This window comes from Lissotriton helveticus, chromosome 10 (genome assembly GCF_964261635.1).
Source record: "Lissotriton helveticus chromosome 10, aLisHel1.1, whole genome shotgun sequence".
NCBI classification, from domain to species: Eukaryota; Metazoa; Chordata; class Amphibia; order Caudata; family Salamandridae; genus Lissotriton; species Lissotriton helveticus.
Genome location: NC_136071.1, coordinates 1,215,570,947 through 1,215,581,046, shown reverse-complemented (window position 1 = coordinate 1,215,581,046; position 10,100 = coordinate 1,215,570,947).

Below are 10,100 nucleotides of genomic sequence, written 5' to 3'. Positions count from 1 at the left end.
TAGAGCAAATGTAACTACTACCCTCAATTATGGTCGACATGTTTCATGCCTGATGGCAATTCTTCAGGACCTTGGTAGATAGTACCACACAGTGAAAGAATTATTTAGTGAAGGGTAAAAAACTTGCAATGTGGTATACAACCTTGTATGGTCAGTAATACCGGAGTGCAGGCCGATTGGTCCTGCTGCAGTATTGTTACCTGTAGAGATGAGAAGGGGAAACCAAGCCAGAGCTGGTACTTCCTTATATGGCCACACAGGCAATATAGGCTTACCTGGTCAAGGATAGCCGTATCTCCTTTCGCTTGGGGGGGGGTTGTGTAGGAAGGTGGATATCTGACTATGGTTACCCCCAAACTTTTTGCCTGGTGTTTAGCTGGTTTTTTACTTTAGTTGGCCTGGGATCCTGCTATTCAGGGCCCCAGGCTGATTGCTCTCTCCTTAAAATGGACTCCATGTACCTTAGGTACATACACAATTGGAACTGGCTCACCTTATTGGCCCCTGTAACAGTGTACCCCAGGTACCCAGGGCATAGGTGCTTCCATGGCCTACCAGGGGCTGCAGCACGTATTGTGCCACCCCTGGCCTGGCCTCCATATTTGACACAACTGGCTGATCACTCAGCTGGGGTAAGTCGGTGTAACCACCCCTTACTTAGGTATAGTATGCCTATATCTAACCTAAAATGGACACATATGTTCCTGTCAGGCACTCCTATGGAAGGCCTCATCAATCCTGGAGGAAGAGTGCTTGGAAATATGTGAGATGGTGCTCTGGCATGAGCTGAGCCTGTCTGCAGCTTTCGGAACCATGTCCTTTAGCTGTTTCATGATACTGCCATACCATATACTCTTAAGTGCATTATAATCCTCGCGGTTATATGCTATCTTTGGTTTGGCTTTATCAAAACATGTCGAGTAAGGTGTCATACGATTTGGAATACTACCCCCTCGCCAGTTCTGGCGACGGAGGTAGCATTCCACCCTTCTAGAGGGACACGACATGTACATAACCTGAACCCCGGTTAAAGTTAAACTGAGCCTCAGCATCACAAAATGGATGCTGCCACCACAGACACAAGTCTGACCTCCTGCTGCTGGGAGTCCTTCCAGCGAGGGCAGCTTGGACAAAGGGTTTCCTGCCTTGGGAGGTGCTAGCACCACCCCAGACAGGATTTTGTGTATTGGGTAGGACAGGGCTGAATAGAATCAGACATGCCTGGGGCACACAAGGTGTCCCCGTGCATAGGCCAGTTCAAACCGGTGCTGGGGCTTTCAAGCCCCAGTCCTGGCGCGAAGCTGGACAAAGGAAAGGGGGTGTAACCGCCCCCCCTTCCTGGTCCCACCCAGAGGAGGGACCGAGCAGGTGATCCGGACCCCAGATTTGGAATAAGAGTAGGAGCTGTGTCCTGAGACTTCGGATCATCCTGACCTCGACTTGAAATACAGAAGAAAACTGGACTTCGACATTCTGCTGCACAGAAGACTGAAGAGAATCTCCCTTGTGGCCAAGGAGTGACCACCCTGTGAATACAGGCACCAACCAGCAACTCGACGTCTGCTTTGCCGCCGCCTCCCACCGGAGCCCGAGCCCAGAGCCTGACAAGACTGAGACTCCCAGACATCTCACAGCCCGATCCACAGTCCCTGCAAAGAAGGGACCCGTGGAGGAACCGAGAGATGTGGGACAGGACCTCTTGAAAGACCCCCGAGAAGCTGACTGCGCAGCACCCTCGGCACCCTTGCAGCTGTGCTTTGGGGTTTGAGAAGCCCCAACCTCGAGCAGCATTTGCACTGAAGATCAGCCCCCCAGCATCTCCACGATCTGCGTGGGGCCCTTTTGCACTTTGCCACTCGATGCGCCATCCCGGCCACTTGCCACGTGGCTAACAGCCATCTTGGCGACGAAAACTACGACTTACACCGCTGGTCTGGTTGCTCCAGACTGGCCCTTGCTCCCCTAAAAAGGAGCACCCGCTCTGACCTTGCTGGTCCGAGTGAGAAGCTTGAATCGATTCCTGCGTGACTTGCTTTAGCCAAGGCTTGTTTGCTCCAATCAAGTTGCCGACACCGCCATCAGCGAGAGCCTTCGTGGGACAGCTCGTGATCGACTTCTGGACGTCCTTGACCTCTTCGTGTCCACGTGGCTGCAGAGACAACTTCGTGTCCACGTGGCTGCAGAGACAATCTTCACCTTTTCACCTGTTTGCACCCGACATTGCCTGGTTCCTTCCTGGTTCCACAGTAGTCACTGGCTAGTGACTTTGAACATTGTCCCCTCTGCTTTCAGGTCTTCACCTCTTCATATCCACCCTTGGATCCATCGGAACTCTTCTCGACGACCCGCCTGCAGCATCTTCAGCTCCAAGCACCATCGACCTGCATGACGAAACCCGACACTACTTCGCACCTGTGCACCCGCTTCCTGTGGGTGAGGTAACTCAGCAACGCCGGTGTTCCCACACTGGTGCACACCTCTAGTGCCTGTGTCTAAAGTTTTATCCTTGTAGGTCCATCGGAAGGTTCCTTAAACATTAACTTTGTAACTTTTACGCACCATTAACTTAACATTGGTGCATTGGTGCACTTTGAGCACTGCACCCGAGTCCCGCGAGCCTTTCCCGACTTCATCACTGCTAGTCCCGAACAGCTCCAACGATTCCCCAGGCCCTAGGCCTCTTCACTTTCCCCATAGTGGTTCTTATACCACTATTTTAGTATATGGTTTAGGTGGCCCCTAGGGCTCATCCAAAATTGTGCAACTTTTGTATATTTAAACTGTGTTTTGTTTTAACACATTTGCTTCTGTGCTCATAAAGAGTATAGGGTATATTTGTAGAAATAAATCTATATATATTTTCAATATATATCTGCGTGGTGTTCTTTCATTTGACATTCAAGGGGATTGTGTATGGTAAAACAGCTTGCTTCACATGCCTTTACAGAGTTTAGCCTAAGACTGCTTAGTCCATGCTACCCCTAGGATAGCTTGTCTATAAGGTTGACTTTACAACCTCCACCATAAGGGTTGCTTGGCATGGTACAAGGTGATCACTAGAACTAGTGAGCAGCATAAACCAGGCCAACTTCTCACGCGCGTTCTTTGACTTTACTGGTGGCTGGCCATTCTTTCCATAATTAGACTTAAGATAGGGTTTTGAAATTTTCGGGGTATTGGGAGCTACGTGAATCTGTGGTGGTGAGGATATGTGGGCGTCCAAGTTCTTAGATACACAAGCTCTTTTTGTGGAGGTAACGGCGCTGCTTCGAGATCAATCAATGAGATCTCGTTCCCCCCTATATGGACACAACCATTCTGTTGTACCACAGATGCCTTTGCTGCGTTAGATTTTGAAACCCCCTCAAGCGGTCTATGGGTGGGAGAGTAGGCTTTACTAGAGCCAATCGTACTAAATGACTCTTTGTTCAAGGCCTCTTCCGCGTTGGAAATGTGCTTTTCTAGGGCGCTCAATGCCCCTATCAAGTATTTCATTAAGGATGCACTGGAGTCCTTAGCTTGCTTTTATTTTCGTCCACTGTTTGAACTTTGCAATTTTCTGTTCCCCATAACGGTTCCAGAAGGCAGCCCCTATCCTAATAAAGAAACGGGCTTTATCCCTCTAAAATCCCTAAACAATACGTTTCTAATGGAAAGCAAAATGAAACCCCCCACTTACATCACATTTGGCAAGATAAACAATATTCTAAGATTAATAGCTTGGGGTAAATTAACCACTGTCTCATAAAACCCTAGAACCGCCCACCAGTCAATCAATGTCAATGAACCGGCGGTAATAGTTCTCACGAAATGAGAAGCCAGAAATGTAATCAGACAGTTTTTTTCCAGGGAGCCAAGAGCAATGTTGAGGCGCGGCACCTGCCGTGAAAGCAATGCCCCCTGGGAGTGGTAGTTCTCCTGGGGTGGTTCACTTGTGCCGGATGTGCAGGATTCCCTCGGGCGCAATGCAGGGCACAAAAATGAGGCAACTGTTGCAATATGACAGCAGCCGAACGGTTCAAAGCAGCCTGGGCGCTCTCTTGTCTTTTTTTCTTGTATTACACTTCTTAATCTGTAGTCTAATGGTGTCATGGCCCGGGGTGTGCCACGATCCACGAGAGATTGTGTCAGATGCACTAACCTGAACTATCCTAAACCCAGCAGGAGCGATGTTTGTAATTATTCTACAACGACCCTCATTGTTATGCGGACTGTATTTCTGATGGCCTGTGTCAAAATGAAGGGAATAAAGAGAATGGGGGAATGGGACAAAATAATAAAGAAATAGGATCATGTCTATTGGTTCAATGGACACCCTTGTCAGTGGTTGCCAAGTAGGCATCGTCCTTGATGTAATAAAAGGTGAGCATTGAGGATGCGGAGTACACTATGATATAAAGGTAAACATAAACCGAATTACCCACATATCTTCACAGCCAATGCAAGCACTCCACTGCACACCCCACCCCACTCATTCCAGTGTCTGTATTGTGTTTTCATGCAACCACATCAACAGGTAGCAAAGGATCTTTGAAACACACGAGATGAGGGACGGAATGTTGCACAATGGTAAAACATTCACCCCAGTCACAGATCTGGGTTTAATCCATTGTTATTTTGCTCACCAAGCCACCCCAGTTCAGACATGGCCATATGCAAATTAGTCTTGACCCTGTGCCTCATGGGAACAGTCCAGCTCGAACTGCCAAGCCATGTCTTCCCTGGACCGGAATCAAGCATCCTAGGACCGGTTTCTGTCTATCAGCCGTCTTCAGCCAGGATAGCTTGATTCCAGTGGCAAAGTGGGCATGGGACCCACGTCTGGGCATACCCTTCCCGCATAGGGAACATACGTCTCATTAATAATGGACATAACACTTACTTGAGGAGAAGCATTAGGATGAAGTTTTATGCCTGATTCTTGTTGATGTGGCCAACTTAAAATAGATACTCCTTTTGTAACAACATATACTTTACCATTAATATTTCTACCTTCAAATTCAATGTTTGTCCCAAAAAAATCCTTCAAAGTCAATTTTATGTCCTGAATACCCTCTAGGCTGAATATCAGGAAGAGACACTGTTTTTCGTGCCCCAAAGATCATCAAACAATGTTTTCCCAATTATACTGTACCACGAACCTGAATCTACCATTAACTCCACTGGTTTTCCATCTATCATTGCTGTGCATGAAGGGAATTTCTTTTGTTCGGATTCATTAACAGAAAGTATACAATTTATACCCAGAAGAACCTCTTCTTCCTCATGGGAAATATAATACATTTTTTTAGTAGAACAACAAACATGACCAAAATGCCCCTTTTTTTTACGTTTCACGCAAACTTTATCCCAAGCAGGACATCCTTTATAATTATCGACATGGTTGGTGCTGACACACCTACAGCACACAACAGTATTCCTTTTAAAATAAGGTCTATTCTCAAAAAAAAATGTTCAATATCTTTCTTGACGATAATTTTTTGATTGACATTAGAACCTGTTTGACTTTTGACTAAGGAAACTTCAGGCTCAGTAATTTGTACCTTTGAAGTTTGATTTCTAATTTCAGTTACACATTTTTCAGATTGTTCAATTCCTTTTGCAATATTAATGACAGCACTGAGAGAAGATTTCGCGCCCAACCAGTCTGTCTTGAATTTTTTTACTTTTAGTTTTCATCATTATTTGATCCGTGAGAACTTGCTCATACGAAATAGTTTCAACTGCGCAAGAACAAGCCAAAGAACGTAAGGCAGACACGTAATCTTCAATTGACTCTTCCACTTTTTGGGCATGTGAATATAATGTTAATATTTCCATTACAATGTTGATTTTTTTTCCAAAACAAATCTTCATCTGTCTAGTAGCCTTCTCAAAAACATCAATATCACCAGCATCTTCTATAGGAGGAAGATTGTCAAATTCGTTTATGCCTACCACACCCAAACAATGTCTAAGTAATGCTAATTTTCCTTTGGCAGAACAACCATCTTTTTCAAGTACATCAACATAAGCTAAAAACATAACGTAAGCTAAAAACATAGGAAACCAAACCATCCCATTCGATATTAGGTTCACCTGCAACTTTTATGCCTGCCTCACCCAAACAATGTCTAAGTAATGCTAATTTTCTTTTGGCAGAACAACTATCTTTTTCAAGTACATCAACATAAGCTAAAAACATAACGGGCCTTATTTATGAAGGCCTTGCGCCGCCGGTGCGCCACTTTTAAAATGGGAATAAGGGCCATAACATAAGCTAAAAACAAAACATAAGCTAAAAACATAGGAAATCAAACCATCCCATTCGATATTAGGTTCACTTGCTACTTGTAAAAATTGTGGGGCTGCAGCAATGTTAGCCATAACAAAATAATAATTCCACACTGAAAATAATAATTAAAACAACAGGGCAAAATTAAAAAAAATTGTAGCTGTTACCTAAAATAATGATGATGATGATGAAAAGGTGCGCGCATCACCGTGATGTGCAAGCTGTAAAAATGGTAAAGTTTGAATAGAAATTACACTAATAGTGTACGATGCTCAAGTAATTTAAAGGCTGGTTTCTAATTACTAAAAATTAAAAGCAAAAATAATGCGGAAGCGTCGAGAATCTTCAGTCAGTGAAGAGGTTATTAAAATGGAGGCACGTAAATGACGTCTCTTTACGCAGCGTGAACTTGAACTCCAGAATGCTTAGCGTGATGAAGCAGACGTCATATCCGAGTCGAACACGGAGAATAAGAGTCTGTGACAGAGTCTGCTCGAGGCGCCTCAGTTTGTAGGAGGAAAGCCTCTGAGCGCTCGATGAAAGCCTCTGAGCGCTCGATGAAGGCCTCTGAGCGCTCGAGACGCCTCATGTCTCTCACCGCAACGGTCACCAGGGAAGTGAGACACAGGTGACGCTTTCAAGCTCTCATCAATCTTCAGTCGTTCTCACACAAAAGTGTCACTAGGAGACTTCATAGACACACAAATGTCATATAAACAGTCAGCGCTAAAATATCATTTTAAGCGCTAGGTTTAGTAAGGTGCATAAAATAGCGAGTGAAAAATGACGTTACCAGAAGCTGTTTCTTGATGAAATTTAAATTCCTTCAAAGTCTGTTTATTTACCGGCAGAATAAGTCCAGCTGGAAACATGGGATTGCTTGAAATCTTCACACTCCTGACCGTCGCCAATTTCAATGTTGCACTAAAGACGGAAATAAGCAGGTTCCAAAACGAGGATTCCTTCAAGGTTGAAAAACAGCTGAACAACCCCTGGAAAGAGGAAGCATCAAATGCCACCGCCCCCCCCCCATATGTCCACTCCAAAGGCCTCTCTGAATCCCCTCATTCTACTTTCCACCAAGACACGTCACGATTCTAAATATGACCTAAGTCAGAATACCACAGGAGTGTGCTGTGCTGGTTCAGGCAGATGATTATATGTGATCTTGTAAGTTTAAAAGGTAGAGAGGCGCTTTCCCAAGGTCCTGGGATGCCTTGAAGAGTCGACTGAAAAGGGAGGAGGCAGAAAGTGATATCAGTTCCTGTACAGATAGATTATTGGAACTCCAGTGATGTCACTTCCGGTCAGATTTCTAAATGCAGTGTTGTCACTTTCTTTGATGATGGATGATGGGAAATGAAGTCCTCTTGCCTGGTATCTTCTTTTATCAATGGTTTTGATGAGACACTAGTGATGTCACCTCAGGGGGCGCTAGAGAGCCCGAAGCAAGATGGCCACACATTAGTGCAGCTTAACTAGTCAGGGCCATAATGTAACTTTTCTCCTGCCTCTTTCTGTGGCATCCGCTGGTACTTTCTCCCTTAGCTGTGAACAGCACAAAGATGTCCCTGTGGTGAAAATTGGTGAGCTATACACACTCTAATCTGCCTGTCAGCGCTAGCCCACGTTATTTACAGAAAATGGCGACCGGGACCCTGTGATTTCTGCTGCGGTAATGGCAGTAAAACAAGATTATTCACAACTCCAAAGGATGCTCTACACTTCATCAAGCAGCTTGAGCGCAGAGAACCAGCAAGAGTGGATGGGGATGAGGTGGACAACGAAGATGATAAACTGAGCGACTGTCTTGGCTGAACTGGTATAGTAATGGAGAAGGACGGCATTATGTCACCCTCTTTTGTGATTGATGCGATGTTTTGATGGCTCACTGACTCGAGACTGAGGTTGAGATGTCATGCTACTGTCATTTTTTCCATACCGTGGGCACCATGATAAACTATACTTTGTCTAAAGTGGTCCCCGCCATCAATGGCTGTTACAATCTGACTTTCACGCACAGCAGTATCGCATGCAGGACGGAATTGATAGCTGTCTTGTAATGATTGATTGTATGTGTTCTTGATATTGTTACTTAACTGCTGGGGTGGGTGACGCGACGCAATGTTTCCCTGTCTGGAGACCTCTACGATAACCTGATGTAGGCCCCATGCTGGTAGGACTTATTACAGAGAGAACGTCGAGTGTGCCCTGACCCCCCTTTTTCACATCAAGGGGGTCATTGGGCAACTGGTGTCCTCAATGAGGGTGTTCCCTGCACAGTTACTAATTGCAGTTCTCCACAGTGAGCGGACTAGCTGCTTGCTGTGGGCCGGGTGGGGGAGTATAGGTTTGCTATTCAGTTATGTTGGTTTCCTCAGTGTGATTGTGATGCTGGGGTGGGTGGGGGGTTTCATTGGGGCATTGTTCAGCGATCCACTCTTGACGAACATAATACAAAGATGCTGGGTGATTGGAGTATACAGGTCACGTACTATATATGTTGAGTATATTGTTGTGACAAGTGCGAATGACTCAAGCAGAGGGTAGACTGCACTGGATAACATGAGACGTTAGAGGGCTCAATAATCCAAAGAAAACAAAGCAAGTGTTGGTGGTTGGTGTACCTAGACTGCCATAACATACAGGTGGCACTGCTGCAGGAAACACATTTCACCAAGGCGGCAGCATCCTCCATAGCCACTAAGTGGGCGGGTGCGGGTGCTCAATTTGCTTCCTCCTATTCCTCGTATGTGAGTGGGGTTCTGGTCTTAATAAAAAAGAATGTTCCTTTTTTTTTTTTGCAGAGTTTTATATAGCGCGAACTTGACCCGCAACCGAATCGGGTATCAGAGCGCTTTAGATAGCACCAGTTACGTTACATGAGGACACACATTAGTTTTTTTGTTAGGCACGGGGAGATTAAGTGATTCGCCCAGAATCGCAGGATGTGCAGCGTCGTTACCGAGACTCGAACCCAGTTCCCCAGGTCCGAGGTCGAACGCCCTAGCCGTTAGGCCAACTCCTCTCCCCGTTGTTAGTACGTATGAGGAAATTGATGACACTGGCCTCTATGTACTCATTCAAGGCAAACTGTCTGGTAAGCTAGTTACAATAGTTAATGTGTATGGGCCGATTATGGATGACCCTGATTTCTATGCAGGGTTATGGAACAAAATATATCAGTTACCACCTACTGCACTTATATGTGGGGGTGATTTTAATGTGATTTTAAATCCTGCACTGGACTGCCGCACTGCTTCAGTCCCCGTCCACAAAAGAGCCACACAGGCAATTCACACTGGTATGAAAGATCTAGGCCTTATAGACATTTGGAGACTGAGACACCCTGGGGTGCTGGAAGGTACATGCCATTCATATGCTCACAATTCATGGTCCTGTATTGACTACTGGCTGACTACTGCGGATGTTAGCACGTTTATCACTGAGGCTGTTTACCTTCCTCGTACCTTATCAGACCATTCCCCAGTACAACTTACTATGACAATACTCACTTACACACCACCCCAATTTCAGTGGTGACTGCAACCCTCCGAGCTGCTAGATCAAGTGTTCATGGAGGAGTGCGTGAAGCTATAGACAAATACTTCGCTGAAAATGTAGGATCAGTGCGGAGTTTCAGCACTCTACGGGAGGCCTTCAATGTCACTATACGGGGCGTGAGCATAGGCCTGCAGGCTGGGGTGCTCAAATGGCTCAATGACATGACTAGAAAAGGAATTGGGTCAACTAGAACAGCAGTATGAAGAGACGACTGAAGCGGTCCTGCTCTCCGCTATACGTTCAAAAGTTACTGAATACAATG